This window comes from Euleptes europaea, chromosome 10 (genome assembly GCF_029931775.1).
Source record: "Euleptes europaea isolate rEulEur1 chromosome 10, rEulEur1.hap1, whole genome shotgun sequence".
Classification (NCBI taxonomy): domain Eukaryota; kingdom Metazoa; phylum Chordata; class Lepidosauria; order Squamata; family Sphaerodactylidae; genus Euleptes; species Euleptes europaea.
The window spans coordinates 28,154,527-28,171,748 of record NC_079321.1 but is presented as its reverse complement, the minus strand read 5'-3'; positions in this window follow the sequence as shown (position 1 = coordinate 28,171,748).

Below are 17,222 nucleotides of genomic sequence, written 5' to 3'. Positions count from 1 at the left end.
CTTGCTGGGGGTAAAAGAAAGATGACTGGGGAAGGCACTGGCAAACCACCCCGTAAACAAAGTCTGCCTAGAAAACGTTGGGATGTGACGTCACCCCATGGGTCAGGAATGACCCGGTGCTTGCACAGGGGACATTTACCTTTAAGTGCTGCAGTGAATATTCTTCCGAGACTTCAGCCTTGGATGTCTGGGTGGCAGGTCGGCCTGCAGGGGATGGAGATAGGTCCAAATAGTATCTGGGAGGCCAGCAAGGGGCCAGGGATACCTGTGATTGGGGGGTTGGGGGAGGCATGGTGGTGGGAGGAGATGTCAGAAGGGAAGGAGATGGAGATATGGTTATGCTCAGTCTCCTTTCCAATATCTGGCCCATCTCGAGACATGCTGGTGGAGGGGTTAGGAAGTTTTGCCCTTCTCTGGTACTGAAGTGGCATAATGCCAGGTCCATTAACAACAAGACCACAATGCTGCAAAGTTACTTTGCAGCACAAGCAATGGACCTCAAATGGATGACCAAGACCTGGGTAAGAGGGAGTGAGATGGTTGCCTTGAAAGAACTTAACCCCCAAGCTTCTTGGTCCTTCATCAGTCTTGTACATAGGGTTGGAGTGGTGGAGTGCTCGATGGAGTCCTCCTTCAGAACAATCCCCCCCCCAAGATCTCTGGCATTGTTAGTGTGGTCATGGTGTGGACACTGAGGAGACTTTGGCTATCTTGCTGGTGTACTGACCCCCTAGCGCACCAGCAGATACCCTGCTGAACTTGATGGAGGTGGTGGCAGATTGGGCCTTGAGGTACCTCAGATAACTTCAATGTCCATGCAGATACTGCCCTTTCTTCTACTCAAGTTTCAGACCTGGTAGCATCCATGGTAGCACTAGGACTCATTCAGGTTGTATCAGGTCCCATATGCTAAGGAGGCCACAAGCTAGATTTGATCTTTGTGGTGGGGGTGAATATTGGTCCAATCTCTATGGACAGTGTGCCATAGTCAGATCATTGAAGTTGAAGTGATGTAAAAAAAACTGTAGGTGACTAAGGATCAAATTATACTCTACTTTTTGATGAGCTGGGACCGGGTTCCCCAAATTGAACTTGCTTTCCCCATAGTCATACACCAGCCGGCATTTTTAAAGGCCCCCATGAGCCCAAATGGGTTTGGGATGATGGCACGAGAGGAGGAAGGGTTCTTGCCTTCCCCCCTGCACCATTTTCTTGCACCAAAATGACAGGAGGGGTAAAATAATTTGCCCATCTTTCCAAACCTGGACCCAACTTGTCAAAAAACGTATAGGTTGGCTGTCAGGCACCTACAATCTTATGACATCAGTGGGACTCATTTGCAAATAAATACGAATTGAGTCATCTTCTACAACTTTAAATGCAAAGAAAAATGTATCCATTGAATAATTAGAGGTAATTTATAGGAATTATAGGTAGTTTACAGGCTGCAATCCTAAAAACACTTTCATGGGAGTAAGCCCCATTGAATAAAATGGCATTTCCTTCTTAAACTTGCTTAAACCCAATAGTCCTAAGCAGATCTCCTCTAAAATCAGTCTCATTTTAGTATACAGGGCTTACTCTCAGAATAGTATTCTTAGGATTTCCGCCTAAAGCTGAGTCCGAAGCATACACAGAAGAGCATAAATTCCACTGAAAACAATGGGACTTACTCCTGAGTATACATGCTTAGGGTTGCACTATAATGGCAATAGACCAGTTAAAGCTTGTATTTTAAAAATATTATGAAGCTAAGGATGCTATCCTTATATTAAGGTTTCGCTTGTACACTGCAAAGAATGCAAAATCATTAAGACATTTATTAATGTATGCTTAATAAAAGGGCCTCGTAATTTTGGATGAAAATGTTGTAATTGGAGAGGCAAGTCTATTGCCCTTGGCTATTTCCATTACAGGACTTGTTCTCTTCATAGCTCTCTCTGCAGCTGACTACACTGACGTCATCTCTGGAGCCATTGACACATTCTTTTGTGTGGTGTGAATGAAGAAGTAAATTGATCCCAGTGGGGACTGTGCTCACAATGAACAGAAGCCTGCCGCTTTGCCAGCTCTAGATGGCATTAGCTATCTGTTACTACAGCACACGATTCAACACCCAAATCATTAACAGCCAGGAGCTGTTCACACCCAGCATGATTTTCTTTTCAACTAAATTCACCTTAGGCACTTTAAATTGACTGCTAATCATTAATTAAGAACATTTATAATGCCAATATTTTATCAAGGAAGCTCAAATGAATGTTGCTAAGATAGGAAAAAGGCCATGAAACATTGAGATCAGGGAGTTTCCCGGAGTTGAATAGCAATAGGTGACAGAGTTCAGTCATGAAATGATGTGGGGCAAGCCAATTGATATGATTAACCCCAATGGGTTATCTGATCTTTCATTTCACTATTGCCAAATCTATTTCCAGTAAATCTTTTTCACAGATACCAAGGAAGCTGCTTAGAATGGGGGAGGGGCTCTCCCAGCTCAGTATTTCATATCACATGTGATTATTAGGGTTGCCAACCTCCAGGTACTTTATGGTGTTACACACTTATACAAACCACAAAGGTGATACAATGGATGAAAACATGATGAACATGAACAACAACAATGTAACTTAACAAAGAAGAACATACAAAAGCAGTTCATATACAATCCAAATCCCTTTTGAAAAATGGAAGTCAACAGTCCTTAGTAAGGTAAGTATTCATAACATATACAATCCAAAGGCAGAAGCCTTTTGAGAAGAAAAAGTCAACAATCTTTAATAAGGTAAGTGCTCATGTTTGCTAATGGTCCCTCGAAGGTTGCCAAGTATGAAGATATAAACTGAAGGGGAAACTGCCGTTTTGGTTTCTTATATTAATCTCCTTCTTCAGTCCCCAAAACAGCTTGTCTATACTTACCACATTTGACTGCTCTAGCACTATTTAGGCCACGTCAGCTAATTCCACAGAGGGTTAATGTTCTGTTACTTTACTAGAACCATACTGTGTAGAAATGGTTCTAACCGTAATGTGTAGAAGTAAGATCCCAATAAGCCACTATGAAAAGAGCAGATCATTTTTTCTCCAGGTCTGTTGGTGACCCCTAGACTCATGCGATAGGCCTGGTTCACACTGGAGGATATCTGCTCATACTGTTCCTTCAGTTTGAGTTCAATCTGTGACCTAAATCTGAACTGGAGTTCAATCTGTGACCTAAATCTGAACTAGAGTTCAATCTGTGACCTAAGTACTGATCTGTTACCTATATGTCTGAATAGACCCCTTCCCCTCACCTTCACACAAAATTGCAGTTCTGGCTCTTCCCCAGTAAACAACTGTTCTTGGATGACTAAGGGTTGCCAATCTCCAAGTGGTGGCTGGAGATCTCCTGCTATTACAACTGATCTCCAGGCGACATTGCAGTTTTACCATAGAGTTCGGGGTGGGTGGTTACTAAAGCATTGTGGTGACACAAGACGTTGTGGCATTGCATGGCATTATATGATGCCATGCAACACTTTGCGCTGCTCCCAAAAGTGCACCTACAGCCTACTTTATGGTGCCAATCCCATACATAATTACCACAGTTATGACAGGTATCTCAGTAGTTCAGTACAGTATGGCAGTGTTAGATTGCAATGACTCACAAGGTTATTGCATTTTGCTGGTATTGGAGGGAGATCTGTGGGGCAATAATTTGCAGAGTCCGACTGTGGACTAATCCCATAGACTTCTATGGAATAATTTCTTCATACTTGTACATTCCTGTCCGGCCTTTGCTACTACATTCAGTTTCTAACTCCATTGAGGTGCAGATGACTGCTTGCTCACCAATGGGAATTCCTTCGCAGGAATGTGTTTTAGACTGCTTATAGAGACGGTGATGATTTCTGTCTCCTTCCTTTTCTCCCACTATCAATAATTCAATCTTCTGAGAGATTAATGAAAAAAATTATTCTGTATCATTGCACTTGAGAGGGTATGCTTTCTCTCTCTCAATATAAGGCTGGTGAGGCAAAATCAATTTCTCTCGATACAAAAATGGCCAAATGAGTTTGGAAAGGAGTAATCCTCTGCATTAAAGTCTTTTTAATGGCAAAATGATTGATTTGTCTGAACTAATTTCATCTCAGGAAAATTCTTTTATCTGGGTCCGACCATTGGATTCCAGAAAGAATGACGTTGTATCAGTAATATTCAAAAAATGTGTGACACAGAAGTGCTCTAATTTTTTTTGTCAGTTTTCTGAGCTGTCTTCATGAGCAGAGACCTGCTGGATCAGATCTATGGGCCTTCTGAACCACCTTCTGTTTTCCATAGTAACCAACAAGATGACCCAGAAAACCCCAAGTAGGAAGACATAAGCCAAAGTATCCCCTTGTTATTACCCCCTCTCCCAGAAATTAACATTCAGATGTATACTACCCCATTAATACTGCATCGGGGCTTCATAAACAACGATCTGAAGACCAACAGTAGTCACTGGTGAACTTTTGCAGTGAATATGTCAGCAAAATGCCAGATGAAGTAAAAGGTTGGTAACCCTATTTTTGAGGCCCACCTTTTGAAACACCTAGGTTCTGCTTCTGTCCAGTAAAATTGGCTAAAATGGTTAGATTCAGGAGCAACTGCATGGTGCTCAGCGTTTCATTAGCAACTGCATGGTGCTCCTACCCATAGGATTGCCAGTTCCAGGTTAGGAAATACCTGGAGATTTTGGGGACGGAGCCTGAGGAGGGTGGGGTTTGGGGAGGGGAAGGACTTCAATGCCATAGAGTCTAATGGCCAAGGCGGCCATTTTCTCCAGGGGAACTGGTCTCTATCAGCTGGAGATCAGTTGTAATAGCAGGAGATCTCCAGCCACCAGCTGGAGGTTGGCAACCCTACCCATGATTCCTAACATAGTATTTTTTGTGGTGAAAGGTGACCCCTTCCTCCTTTATTCACTAGCAGAAAAGCTGGTTGGATGCAACCCACACATTCTGGAAACCAACTGGAAAGGTATTATACTAAAAATATGCATTACATGTACCCAAAACAAAAGAGAGCCTTGTGACACATTAAAAATGATCACATCTGATGTGGCATGGGTTTCATTAGCCACAGTTTCATTTCACTAGATTAAATGTAGATCACTTCAGTGTTAGCAGCATGTGCGATAAAGTAGGAAACATTTTTGCCTCTGGCAGGGCCCTTCTATTACCCAGTCTTCTTTTTAGTTGCTGCCATGAACTCTCTATCTGTCCTCCATTTTTTTTGCGTGTGTTTTCATATTGAGGGCCTAGAAACTTAAGCTACAGAGCTTTGATGAGTAAATAAATGTTGTGGGATTGAAAAATATCACTATATACTGAGGCAGATTGCTAGAGTGCCCTTATCAGGCTGCACCACTAGGATGTACCGAATGAGAAAGGTTGCTCAGATTCAACCAATTTAATTGCACCGTCAAGATAAGATGGCAAATTCTATATGCCCAATGTACTCTGCTCTCCCGACACTATAATAAATAATGCCCATGCATTGTCCAGCTCTTAAGGAGCTATTGTTCAGCAAAACCTAGGAATCTATTCTTCCAGGCTGGGGTTGGGGGTGGATTTCAGAAATTATACCTTTCAGAAGTAGCCAAAATGTTATATTTATTAAACTACACCTACCCTGGGACCTAAAGGAAAGAAGACTGGAGTCTGGTGGCATTTTAAAGACTAACAGAATTTATTCCAGCATAGGTTTTTTGTGAATCAGAGACTACTTCATCACATCCATGATAACCTGCTACAGAGAGCATCCTGGAAGGGGTGGGTGGGTAGGATTGCCAGAACCAGGTTGAGAAACTCCTGGAGATTTGGGGATGAAGCCTGGGGAGGACAGGGACCTCAGTGGGGTATGATGTCATAGAGCCCACCCTCCAAAGCATCCATTTTCTCCAGGGAAACTGATCTCTGTAGTCTGGAGATGAGCTGTAATTCTGGGGAATCCCCAGGTCCCACCTGGAGGCTGGCATCCCTAAAGCATCCTCATATTTTAAGATCTAAGTGTGAGGATTTTCTCAGGATTTATATATTAGCGAGATAATGACAATTACAGGAAGGAAAAAGTAACTCTTTCTGAAACTCTGAACTGAGCTCCCTGTCAAAGTTCTGGTTTAGAAATGAAATCTCAGGTTTGTCCTGCCCGATAAGCATTTTAAAGGTATGGATCTGTGGTTTTTCTGGTTAAGGTCTAGGTTTTTTTGTGGCTACTGTGGGCGTTTTGGAATTTTTAATCCTTGGGAGGTTTTGATGTCTTATCGATGTTTGTGCTGATAGCAAAATGAGACACAAATAGCAGGGCTCATATACACGTTACTTTGTATACCACTGGGGCAGCTTGATAGCAGAAGGAATTGTCAGGCTGAATTCTGTTGCTTTGCCAGGAGTTGTGCCACAGCCTTCAGGGGAAGGGCTGTGACTCAATGGCAGAGCATCTGCTTCGCATGTAAAAGGTCTCAGGTTCAGTTCAGGCATCTTCACTTAAAAGGACCAAGCAGTAGGTGCTATGAATAATGGAACTCTGGGACTCTGGACAGCCACTGACAGTCAGAGCATACGATACTGACCTTGAAGAAGAAGGTGCAGAAAAGAGCAACCAAAATGACTAGGGGACTAGAGCAACTGCCCTATGAGGAGCGGTTAAAACACTTAGGGCTGTTTAGCTTGGAAAGAAGGCGCTTAAGGGGAGACATGATAGAAGTCTACAAAATTATGCATGGTTTGGAGAGAAAGGACAGGGAGAAGCTTTTCTCCCTCTCTCATAATACTTGAAAGAGGGGTCATCTGCTGAAGCTGGAGGGTGAGAGATTCAAAACTGATAAAAGGAAGTATTTTTTCACACAACCATAGTTAAATTGTGGAACTCCCTACCCCAGGATGTGGCGATGGCTGCCATCTTGGAAGGCTTGAAGAGGGGAGTGGACATGTTCATGGAGGAGAGGGGTATTCATGGCTACTAGTTAAAATGGATGCTAGTCATGATGCACACCTATTCTCTCCATGATCAGAGGAACATGCTGAATATATTGGGTGCTGTGGAACACAGGCAGGATGGTGCTGCTGCAGTTGTCTTGTTTGTGGGCTTCCTAGAGGCACCTAGTTGGCCACTGTGTGAACAGACTCCTGGACTTGATGGGCCTTGGTCTGATCCAGCACGGCGTTTCTTGTGTTCTTAAGAAGAAGAACAAGAGTTGGTTTTTATATGCTGACTTTCTCTACCACTTAAGGGAGCCTCAAACCAGTTTACAATCACCTTCCCTTCACCTCCCTACAACAGACACCCTGTGAGGTAGGTGGTCTGAGAGAGCTCTAAGAGAGTTGTGACTGGCCCAAGGTCTCCCAGCTGGCTTCATGTGTAGGAGTGGGGAAACAAATCCAGTTCATCAGATTAACCTCCGCCGCTCATGTGGAGGAGTGGGGAATCAAACCTGGTTCTCCAGATCAGAGTGCACTGCTCCAAACCACCGCTCTTAACCCACGCTAAACCAAGTGGTATGACTCATTATAAGGCAGCTTCATGTTCATGTATTGTACTCAGCAGGATCAGCTGACCCGAGGAGCCAAAACGTCTAATGGTTCTGCTTGCCATGGTAGGCGAACCAGGAACTATTTATTAATTATAAAACTCTCTGGAGGACTGACACATCAGCCCAGGCCCACTGAAACTCAAACTGGCATCTGAATTTTCCACATAAACCCACTGTTAATGGTCAGTAAACAGGATTGCTAAGTAGAACTCTCCAACAGATTTTATACATGCCTAAATGCAAGCACTGAGCGCCAATCATATTATTGTTGAAGTAATGACAAGCAAATGTGAATGCTGCTCTTATGTAAAGAAAGAAGTAGATAACATAGATATTTTATCAAGATGCCTTCCTTTGCTAGAGTTGACATCTTGCTGGCGGTCATGGATGCTGGACTAAAATAGGAAGGTCTCCTTGGAGACATTTACTGCTCCACTGCAGTTAGCATAATTGTCTGGCATCAAGTCCGTACTTTGTTAATAATTTCTTTCCCCATTTTCTTGTGGTCATTGCTGCAGAAAATTTAAAAGGATCAAATCAGTACTCATTGTGCTTTCTCCATGTTCCCCTGGCGTGACTCGGCACTGGAAAGCTGTGCTGGTGCTTTTTGCAAAGCAAGAGTCATAGTAGGTCTCTTAAAGTCTGTCACGGGGTGTGAATCAGATGTTCGCAGCATTCCCATCCTGGAAAAACAAAACGTGTCAGTGATGGCGGTTGGCAGACATGCTGACACGAACAGCATTTTCAAGCAGAAGGCAAACTGTCTCACTGTGCCGTTTGTGGGACTGAAGATAAATATTACTATCAGACCAACATTTGTTCATTGTCCTGGCACACTCCAGTGCAGAACTACAATCTTGAAATTGTGCAGCCCCTCCTGAGAAAAGCAATATGCATCATAACTGGGACAGCTTCAAATATATAAAGAGTAATGCATCCTGTACTTCACTTTCTTTGCTTTCCTGCATGATGCCATCTGGCTTCCTTTGAAGAGCATCAACACGTGCTCCCATGCAGCTCCTATGTCTCTCCATCCATACAACAGCTGCTTCCTGCATACCCATCCTTTATGCCTGCCAAATTAAAGGGGACACCTACATAACAGAAGGATGCATTTTTAATAGGGTTGCCAGATCGCTCTTCGCCACCAATGGGAGGTTTTGGGGGCAGAGCCTGAGGAGGGGAGGGTTTGGGGAGGGGAAGGACTTCAATGCCATAGAGTCTAACTGCCGAAGTGGTCATTTTCTCCAGGTGAAATGATCGCTATCACTGGAGATCAGTTGTAAAAGCAGGAGATCTCCAGCTAGTACCTGGAGGTTGGCAACCTTAATTTTTAATGATGATAAAACACAGCAATGTTGTGCAAAACATATATGTAGCATCCTGACTAGGGTTACCAGCTCTGGGTTGGGAAATACCTGGAGATTTTGGGAGTAAAGCCTGAAGAGAGTGGGGTTTGGGAGGGGAGGGACTTTAATGCCCTAGAGTCCACTTTCTAAAGCGGCCATTTTCTCCAAGTGAATTGATCTCTGTTGCCTGGAGATCAGTTGCAGTAGCAGGAAATCTCCAGCCACCACCTGGAGATTGGCAATCCTAATCCTGACAGACTTGTTTTCAATAGAAAAATATTCATATACATTAAAATCTTTTGCCAAGTAATTAAAATATCCGATATGTCTAACCAGGAGCCCTGTGGCGCAGGGTGGTAAGCTGCAGTACTGCAGTCCAAGCTCTGATCACGACCTGAGTTTGATCCCGGCAGAAGTTGGTTTCAGGTAGCTGGCTCAAGGTTGACTCAGCCTTCCATCCTTCTTAGGTCAGTAAAATGAGTACCCAGCTTGCTGGGGATAAAGGGAAGATGACTGGGGAAGGCATTGGCAAACCACCCCATAAACAAAGTGTGCCTAGTAAACGTCGGGATGTGACATCACCCCATGGGTCAGGAATGACTCGTGCTTGCACAGGGAACTACCTTTACCTTTACCTATGTGTCTAACCATATTTAGAATACTTATAGATGTGTGATTTGCAGTCCTAAGCAGAGTCACACCCTTCCAATCTTTTTCTTTCTTTCTTTTTTTTGGTATGTGTGACAGAACTCACTGGTACTGAGTACCAACAACTCTTGGGGAGGGGAATTGGTGGAAATGGGTACAAACATGTGTTTAAATTCTGGCTTAAAAAAAAGAAAACAAAAGGCACTGCACCTTTCTAATTTCACTGAAGCCAGGCACCTTAGAAGTGTGTAACTTTGCTTCGGATTGCACTGATAGGCACCATTCGGTGTTGTTTCCCAAGTGATTCATAATTTTTATCCCAGAAAAAAAGGCATTCGGATTTCCTAGTCTATATTACTTTTATAAATATCAACATTTGTTTTTATTTGAAAGTCAAAAGCATTTTTGGGAAAGGCAGGAACTGATTATGAATTTCTAGTCCATCTGTTTCCTGAAAGGGTCCTTCTAGCCCCAAAGTGACCCTTTGATAGCTATTCTCAGTACTGGTGAGTCACTCATTAGAGTGTTTGAGTCATAGACAGTATCAGTTTCATGCAGTCATTAGAACTGCAACTGTACACACTATATAAAGAATGCAAGTAGCAGAAGGAGATAGAATTACTCCAGCAGAATATTTCTGTTTTCCAGCTTCTCTTGGCTCTAGTTTGATATTATCTTGTATATACAGACAGTCATTATGAAAATGTAGTGTATCGCTTGCAAACTTTATTTTGATCTAGTGTGAGAAAGAAGAAAATCAAAATGTGTTCATCTTTGTTCTGCTTCCAATGGAATAGATACGTTTGGGCAAGGGAAGAGATGTATACTTCAGATAGGCTAGATTCTGGAGCTACACTGGGTCTACTTCACAGAAAGAAATCTTACTTTCCAGGATCCTGGCAGGAGAAGGAATATGCTGCTTTTACAAAGAACTTTCAATTTTTCTTTATTTCTGTGACAACAGCATATGGTCAGAATGCTGATATTTTGGGAATGGGGCATATCTCAGTGGTAGGACACTTGCTTTGCAAACAGAGGATCTCAGGTTCAACATATGGCCTCTCTGATTTAAAAGGTCAGATAGCAGGAGATGCGAAAGACTTGAAAACCTGGAGAGCTGCTGCCATCGCAGCAAACAAGACCCTTAAGAGCTGCTGCCATCACAATGGTCTGATACAGTATAAATAGGGTTACTTGCCAGCCTCCAAGTGGTGGCTGGAGATCTCCTGCTATTACAACTGATCTCCAGCCAATAGACATCAGTTCCCCTGGAGAAAATGGCCGCTTTGGCAATTGGACTCTATGGCACTGAAGTGCCCTCTCCAATCTTCGCTCTCCTCAGGCTCCACCCCAAAAACCTCCCACTGGTGGCAAAGAGGTAACTGGTAACCCTATGGCAACCCTAAGTATAAGGCAGCCTCTTGGAATGTGACCTCGGTGTGTCCTCTTCTAGGGTGGGAGCAGCTGGAAACTCAGGCAGGAAGGAGCATATGGAACTCCTATTTCATGAAGCTAACAACATGCAGCCAGAGTTTTTCAGACTCATTCCTTTCCCATTTCTCTTGACCAGCCCCCTCCCTCACTTGCAGTTCTGCTGTGTACTGCAGAATGGGTAGAGGAAATGGATTATAAGACCTGGGAAGGAATAAGCAGTTTCCCATGTCATTGGGAAAATTGAAGCCACAGTGCTGATCTTCAGGGTGCAACCTGGAAAGCCTAAAATGTTCACAGAACATTCCCTGTATGGTGAAAGAAAATGTGCAAAGTGAAAAATCATGCTTGCCATTTTTCTGAATTATGTGCAAAATTTATTGGTTGTTCCAAGGAGACAAGATGAGGCCACTCCCATCACTAGGGTTGCCAACCTCCAGGTACTAGCTGGAGATCTCCTGCTGTTACAACTGATCTCCAGCTGATAGAAATCAGTTCACCTGGAGAAAATGGCTGTTTTGGCATTGAAGTCCCTTTCCTCCCAAATCCTTCCCTCCTTTGGCTCCGCCCCAAAAACCTCCCACCGGTGTGAAAGAGGGACCTGGCAACCCTACCTATCACCTATGGATCTTGAAGAGTGGGGGGGGAAGATGCAAGTTTATTTTCTGAGAGAATAGTAGGGTTGCCAGGCATGGCCTATCAACTGATGGGAGACTGGGGGCAGGGACACAAGAGACCATTGGGTGACAGTGTGATGTCACTTCCAGTGAAAACCTGGAAGTGATGTCATGGTTGTCTAGGAATCATAGGCAACTCTATGGTAAAATCATATGGTAAAACCATAGAGTTTCTGGAGATTCCAAGAGCGGACTGACATTGTTTCCCAGTTTTCCCCAGAAATGATGTGACACCATTATCCATCAGTGATTTTTTAAAAGATTATTTTTCTCTGGCTAACAGCAGGAGCAGTGGTGAAAAACGAGCTGGGTGGGAAAAAGGCAGTCCTAGAGTACAGTGTGCTGTCTCTGCACAGTACCCCATTGTGCATGTCCCCACTGCTTCAAATAAGTACAGGAACAAAAAGCACAATTCACGTATGATTCCTTTCTTATTTTTTTAAGGAATGTCTTGACTAGCATCTGTGGAAGTAACCTTAGACACAGAATGGTTTAGTTAGCAAAACAGCAACACGTGAATGTTTTCTTGCTCCTTGAAATATGCAGCGTCTTATGTTTTGAATTCTTTATTAACCACAAAGCAGAATTATTATCATGGAAGAGGAATGCATCGTTGAGGTTTTTATAGACGCTTCGGAAAGCTACGCTCTTCCTAGGGAACGGTATTTTGTTTTCCTTCCCTGTTCATCTAATTCTTCCTGATTAAGGGTCTGCCCATTGTTTCACTGTCTTCTGTTGGACCACGGACCACTGATGAATGTCATTCTGAATTTATGAGGATATGATTGCTGTATTTTTAATAAAAATATGACCATACAAAATCAGATTTATGCACATAATAATAATGTAGCATTGATGCTGCCCTTTGGAACATTCAGAGGGCTTCACATGCATCACAGTAATTACATCGTTCTCCATTAATCTGAGATGAGAATGGGCTAATAAAGCAATTTGTAATACTAGTTCTAAAAACTGCCTTAGAAACGTTTCTGGTTAGAAGGTTTCTTAATAGCCACATTCATTGCTTCCAAAACAATCTAAAGTGCCCCTTTGTTGCTCTATTGAACTCTTTATTACTTTGTTCTTGGTATCTGGTCACCAACTTGTTTGTTTATTTATTTGGGGATTTTATGGGCCATTGTTACAATTTTCCAAAGCAGTATACAAAAGTCATTTGAAAAATTGATAAAATCATAAAATCCAGATAAAGAGCTAACTTAAAAAATGAGGGCAGTTAAGAACAATATATAAAGCAGAAAAAAAGAGCTACCAAATGCTACTTGGGACAAAATGATTTCTACATTTCTACAGAACCCTTGGAAAGAAGGGAGCCAGGTGAAGAGCTTTTGGCAAGGAGCTCCCCGCATAGCGACAGAGAACATCCTGCTTTGTGTTGAGACTAATCTGATATCTAAACAAATTAGTACTTGAAGCAGAGCTTCTTCGGCTTATCTTTAAACCACTGGGGGCAGTGATGTGGATGCTGAGTTATGCATGATGACCCTGACCATTTAGTGGTTTTATAGGTTACAATCAGCACCATGTGTTGGTTTCTGTAAACATACTGATGTATCTACTTCCATAATGGAATGAATGATGCAACTTTGCTTTTTGTAACATTTCCAAATTGCCATTTATAAATTGTCTTCATGGGAAGTTCCATGTAAAATACATCGAGGAAGTCTGATCTGACGGTCACAGCCAGAGTTGTGTATGAACATAAGAAAAGCCTGCTGCGTCAGACCAGTGATAGATCTAAGAGAGGTACTTCTTGGAAAACGTTGGGGGTTGGGGGGGAACTGATTTAGAATGAACTGGAAAACAGAAAACAACATTACAAAAAGAGGTGTGTGGACAAAAATCTTGGAATGCGATTCCAAGCCTCGCAGATCGACCATGTGGAAAACCTGGGGAAAGCGATGCATGTAGGGCTGTCAAAAAAAGAAAATTCGGTACAGTTCGGATTCGGCCGAATTTGGCCCTTGTGGGTTCGGTACGTGCCGAAGTCCGAACTCCCCCACTTCGGATCCGTTCAATTCGGCGGGAATTCAAAGTTCGGAAACAAATTCGGCTGAATAAAGCCATTAAAAACACAACCGCGCCTTTCCGCGGCTCTGGGGGGGGCATTTTTGGGCTTAGAGGTCCCAAACTTTTGGCAGAGCTTCAAAGGACGTTTATTGAAAGACTCCCCAAGTTTTGTAAAGATTGGGTCAGGGGGGGCTGAGATATGGGCCCTGAAAGGGGTCCCTCCCACCCTTAATGTTGTGCATCTCTCAGCAGAGCTTGCCGCCCATGCACAAAGCTCCCAGCCCCGACAACAGCGGAGAAATTAGCAAAACAACTGCAAACACAACCTTGTTAAACAACACCTTTGCAACACACAACTGAAACCTCCCCCCTCAAACCAGGGAGCGAGAGACTTGAGGGGGAACACACACCCCAGGCAGAACCGACGAAAGCCCCCTTTGGCTTCCCCCCCCACCCACAGAAACTGCTCCCTCCCCACACACACACAGACTCTGCTTTCCCCCCCCCCACACACACATACACAGGAGAAAAATTATAGATTAAAGCCCCCAAAGGGGTTTTACTGTGGCTGTCTTCTGTTCCATCAGGACGGGCTGTAATCCAAGATGATTCCAATTAGGCACGGAACGTTTTGCTCTGGAGAGATGCACACAGGATCGGATCGGCTGCCCCATTCATCCCAATAGGGGAAAGGGGAAAGCCCATATCTCGGGACCCCCTGACCCAATGTTCACAAAACTTGGGGGGTTCCTTAAGAAGCTTAATCTAAAGTTCCAGTGAAAGTTTTGTGTCTGCACCCCCAAAAATGCGCCCCCTGCAGCCATGGAGAGAAAAGGGGGGGAGGCGATATTTCTGCCCCCACTGAACCCATCTTTACAAAACTTGGGTAGTATCTTAAGAATAATTCACTGAAGCTATGCTAAAAGTTTGGGGGCTATATCCCCAAAAAAGCACCCCCTGCAGCCACATAAATGGAAAAGGGGGGAGGGAAAAGGGGGAGAGCCCATATCTCGAGACCCCCTGACCCAATGTTTACAAAACTTGGGGGGTATCTTAAGAACACTGGTCTGAAACTCCGCTCAAAGTTTGGGATTTGTACCCCCAAAAATGCGCCCCCTGCAGCCATGGAAAGAAAAAGGGGGGGAGCCCATATCTCGGGACCCCCTGACCCAATGTTTACAAATCTTGGGGGGTACCTTAAGAAGCTTCATCTGAAGTTCCAGTGAAAGTTTTGTGTGTGCACCCCAAAAAATGCGCCCCCTGCAGTCACAGAAAGGAGTGAATGTGCACAAGCACCCCCCCCACACACACGAGGATTTCGCTCTCTCTCTCTCTCTCTCCCTGGCCGGGCCGCACATCAGCTGATTCCTCCAGTACTCAATCCTGACTGATTGGCCAGAAGAAGACCCAGCTTGCCCACCGATTGGCCGGGGGAGGAGAATGCTGCTTACTGACGGTTATGCTGCTTACTGACGGCCGAATTGGCCGAATTTATTCGCGAACTCCCGAACTCGCTGAATTCGGCCCCCCCGGTTGCCCGCCAGTTTTGAGTTCAGATCCCTCCGAACAGAAAAGCAACGAATCAGGGGAAATTCGGTTGATTTTCAGTTCGGACCGAACCGAATTGACAGCCCTAGATGCATGCGGAAAAGGCCATTGATCTGCAGGAGCAGCTTTTCAGGGAGGGTCCAGGGGTAGGGCAGAAAGATTCACTCTGCAAATGCCTTCTCTATACAGTTCATAGGATCCAGCCCATGGACTTTTGGTCTTCTTAAATTTTGTCACTGTTTGCCATAAGGTGGACTGGTTCATATATGGAGAGAGCCTTCAGCCGACCCATTTTTAGGATTCTAGGCAAGTGCATTAATCATCTGTTGACTGCCTGTTATTTTTGTGGCTACAAACTGCTGAGCAATTTGGTTTTCATTTGCTAACGGCTCTGCTAAAAAAAAGGGGGAGAAGAGCACATTTCCATTACCTACAAAACTCTCACAATATGGCATTCTTTTTTTAAAAAAACTAAAATCCACAACCCTGGGATAGGAAGACACATTTCTTCTTCATTGCAAGCATTTGAGATGCAAGTAGTATAATGCTGGCCTGGCCCATAAAGCTTTTAAATTTAAAGAAATTGGCACATTTTGACAGGAAGTATGCAGTGTCCTCTCTTCTCCTGTGCCTGCGGTATATTGAATAATTGACCCTGACTGAACAATAGCAAGACTTTACACCATTTTAAGAAAGCAGCTCATCTACTTTATTTATTTGGTAGACATTTGACTGCATGTTCCCATAACGGACTTATTTATAGAAGTGTAAAATCCAATTATGGAGCTGTTTGGTTTGCCGTGAAAGCATTATAAAGTGAATCTATATCATCAGCCCTCTTGTTTGTCTTCTGCTCCCCCCCATCTTCCTTTTTTTTCTTTCTAAGAAAAAAATCTTTGTCTTATAATGCTCAGTAATCTTTGGCTGCAACCGATCATAATTTGTAAAACCTGTACTAGTGATGCACTTTCTTTCCATCATGAGGACAGTCTGGGCCCGTGGAGACCAAAATGCAGCAATACCATTACAACTTATGTCTAGAATAACAAAGCCCTGACAGACATTTAAGGTTGTGGTCAATAGGGTATTATGATGGGGACAATTTCAAGACATAGGCACCAAAACTACATGTGTAATCTCCATGTAATTTCATGTCTGCAGGTGTCTTGGGAGAACAGAAAGCACCACTTCAGATGTGTAGATGTAGATGGAAAGTCATGTACAAGAACACCCTCCCTTTGAGTGAAAAACTACCATATCAGGAAGGAGAGTTTCAGTCCAGCCCCTCACTCTGCTGGTGTAGTGTAGTGGTTGAGAGTGGAGGACTCTAACCTGGAGAAATGGGTTTGATTCCCCACTCCTCCACATGAGCGGTGGACTCTAATCTGATGAACCGGATTGGTTACCCTACTCCTACACATGAAGCCTGCTGGGTGAACTTGGGCTGTGTGTGTGTGCGTTAAGTGCCGTCAAGTTGCTTCCGACTCATGGCGACCCTATGAATGAAAGTCCTCCAAAATGTCCTATCTTTGACAGCCCTGCTCAGATCCTGCAAATTGCTAAGGCCGTGGCTTCCTTTATTGAGTCAATCCATCTTGGGCTAGTCACAGTTCTCTCAGAACTCTCTCAGCCCCAACTACCTCACAAGGTGTCTGTTGTGAGGAGAGGAAGGGAAGGAGATTTTAAGCCAGTTTGATTCTCCTTAAAAAGGTAGAGAAAGTCGGCATATAAAAAACCAACTCTTCTTCTTCTTCTTCTCCTCCTCCTCCTCCTCCTATTTCCAGAACTAGACATTTTCTCACACAGGGAAAACCTTCTGGTTTGGCTGACATTCTGCTCACCAGTTGCAAACAGGGAGATGATTTTTTTGCAAGCAGGCTGGCTGTCCATGTGAGCAGCTTGAATGTGTTCAGTGGATTGATTTCTGTATATTCAAATAGTATAGTATAGTATAGTATAGTATAGTATAGTATAGTATAGTATAGTATA